This window comes from Ovis aries, chromosome 24, assembly GCF_016772045.2.
Source record: "Ovis aries strain OAR_USU_Benz2616 breed Rambouillet chromosome 24, ARS-UI_Ramb_v3.0, whole genome shotgun sequence".
In the NCBI taxonomy this organism is placed as follows: Eukaryota; Metazoa; Chordata; class Mammalia; order Artiodactyla; family Bovidae; genus Ovis; species Ovis aries.
The window spans coordinates 33,725,825-33,728,596 of record NC_056077.1 but is presented as its reverse complement, the minus strand read 5'-3'; the positions used below and the strand labels follow the sequence as shown (position 1 = coordinate 33,728,596).

The following is a 2,772-nucleotide window of genomic DNA, read 5'->3' as shown; positions in this document are numbered from 1 at the left end:
ACACACACATAGACATATTCACTTACAAATTACATACCTTCTTGGTTGTATAAATTATTTTTAAAACGGTCATCACATAACAATGCCAAAACAGAATCTAAGAAGAATGTTCTAAAGATGAAAGTGAAAAGTGGAAGTGTTAGTTGCTCAGTCATGTCCAACTCTTTGTGACCCCATGGACTAGAGGAACCACCCAGGCAGGGTCCTCTAGTCCATGGAATTCTCCAAGCAAGAATACTGGAGGGAGTAGCCATCCCTTTCTCCAGGGGATCTTCCCAACCTAGGTATTAAATCTGGGTCTCCTGCATTGCAGGCATATTCTTTACCACCTGAGCCACCAGGGAAGCCCCTTGTTCTAAAGATGAGATAAACAATATGTGAACGTTTTATTTATTAAAAGTAAAAAGTTGGTTTGTTGCTTTCAGTTAAAAAGAGATAACTCGGATGGCAATGCGACTGAATATGTCAGATCTGATGAGCTGGTCCTTGGTTTCACAGAAAAACGCGGCTGCCAAGGAGCTCCAACAAAAGAGGGAAGTGTCAGCTTCGTCTTCTTGTTTGTCTTACAGCATTGGCATCGTCTTCAATTTCTGCTTTCTTTTCCAGAATCTTACACAGCCACAAGTCTATTCTGTAAGTGTTAATTGTGTTAAAACTGAGTGATTTTCTTCCAGCTAACTGGGCATATGCCCACGGCCCCTCTACATCCCCCTTGGTAGCCCCCTGCACTGGGGGCCTCTCCCAAGCCCCTTCACCCAGTAGTACTAACTGCTGCCACACAGGCTGTGCCTGCCTTCATGGATTTCCCTTAACTCTGCCCAGTCCATTGTCAAATCTCCTTTATTAAACTCCTCAGTAATCCCCGCTGACTGCTCCTGTTTCCTGTATCAGCCTGGACCCTGCCTGATACATACCCTGAAGGAAACCAACAAACAAGCAAAGACGTTGCTGTCCAGCCTCTGAGGACCTACACACCTCCTTACTACACTTTACTATAAGTACTTTAGGGCCATCTGACCTCACTATAGTGAGGACAAGCATCAACCCTGCATGTTAAGAAAGGAAGGAGGAGAAAGAAGGAGGAAGGGAGGGAGGCAGGGAAGGAAGAAGGAAGGAAGGGAGAAAAAGAAAGAAATAAACAGCTAGGGAGGGAAGAAAGAAGGAAAAAAGAAAAATTATGTTTTGTTTCCTTCCCCAGGTAGTTGTTTGGCACCCAGAGGTGACTGCCCCTCATGTAGGCCACTGGACAAAGCCCTGGCTAGAGAAAATTTATACACACGATAGCTGGAGTTGGAGCCTAAACAGCTCTGCCCCTAGTTCACTGGATGAACTTGGGTATGTGGGTCAATCTTTCCCAGTATAGGCTCCCAGGCAGTGGGATGAAGTGGAAGGGTGGACCTTGGACAGACAGTTGTAGGCAGGGTGCTCCACACTTCCAGGGCTGGAAGGAGCACCTGCGCTTTGAAAGTGAAAGTGTTAGTCTCTCTCAGTCCTGTCCGACTCCTGGGACCCCATGAACTGTAGCCCACCAGGCTCCTCTGTCCGTGGAATTCTCCAGGCAAGAATACTAGAGTGGGCAGCCAGTGGGATTTTCCTGACGCAGGGATCGAACCTGGATCTCCCACAATGCAGGCAGATTCTTTCTGGTTTGAGCCACCAGGGAAGCCTGTGCTTTGGGGACCACCCAATTCCTCCGGCCACTTCTCTCAAAACCCTCCTTTTAGTAGTGCCTCCTCCTGAACCCTGGGCAGGGTGGCGCCAGCTCCAGGGCTCTGGCACTGGGAGGAGCAAATCCCTGAGCTCAGTTGTCACCGTCTTCCCTGGGGCCTGAACCTTTAGCACACTGCCTAGCTGGTGAGAGCCTCACCTCTCCCCCTCATCCAGCACCCCACCTGCCCCTGGTGCGGCCAGCTCTCACTGCAGGCCTCAGGGAGGGAAAGGACCTGGCCGAGGCCCCTCCCCCAGGCAACAACTATGGACCTCAGGGTCCCGCAACGTCTCTTTCTGATCGGTCCCGGTTCTCAGCCTCCATTGAGCAGGCCTGGATCAGACGGGCTCTGCACAGGGAAACCGAAGCTTCTAACTGCGGGCTTCTGTTTTTTCCAGTAGTCATGTATGGATGTGAGAGCTGGATCATAAAGAAGGCTGAGCGCCGAAGAATTGATCCTTTTGAACTGTGGTGTTGGAGAAGACTTCTTGAGAGTCCCTTGGGCTGCAAGGAGATCCAACCAGTCAATCCTAAAGGAAATTAGTCCTGAATAGTCATTGGAAGGACTGATGCTGAAACTGAAACTGCAATACTTTGGACACCTGATGCGAAGAGCCAACTCATTAGAAAAGACCCTTATGCTGGGAAAGACTGAAGGCAGGAGGAGAAGGGGATGACAGAGGACGAAATGGTTGGATGGCATCACCGACTCAACGGACAGGAGTTCGAGCAAGCTCTGGGAGATGGTGAAGGACAAGGGAAGCCTAGCTGGGCTGCCGTCCATGGGGTCGCAGAGTCGGACACCACTGAGCGACTGAACAACTGCGGCTTCTACACCGTCTAGGTTGCCGCATCAGAGCACACATCCCACCTAAGCCGCAGTTTTCGGATTCCGGATTTGCCTAGGGACTCGGAGGAGTGCTGTCGCTCTGGAAAAGATGAATGAAAGGAGGAGCGGGGCGGGGCCGAGTGGAGAGGGGCGTGACAGTGGGCGGAGCAGGCCGCGGACGGGGGCGGGGCCGCGCAGGGCCGTTCCGTCGCTCGCCGGCGCCCCGCCCCGCCCC

General features: G+C 51.6%; 1 long non-coding RNA gene across 1 annotated transcript; it reads right to left on the bottom strand.

The window, feature by feature from the left end:
- Positions 1-373: 373 nt before the first annotated feature.
- LOC121817873 (uncharacterized) lies at positions 374-2,735 on the bottom strand. Its single transcript, XR_006057965.2, has 2 exons — positions 1,981-2,735; positions 374-631 (listed from the first exon to the last, which is right to left on the bottom strand). It is a non-coding gene; the product is annotated as an uncharacterized LOC121817873 (long non-coding RNA).
- Between the last annotated feature and the right edge of the window lie 37 nt (positions 2,736-2,772).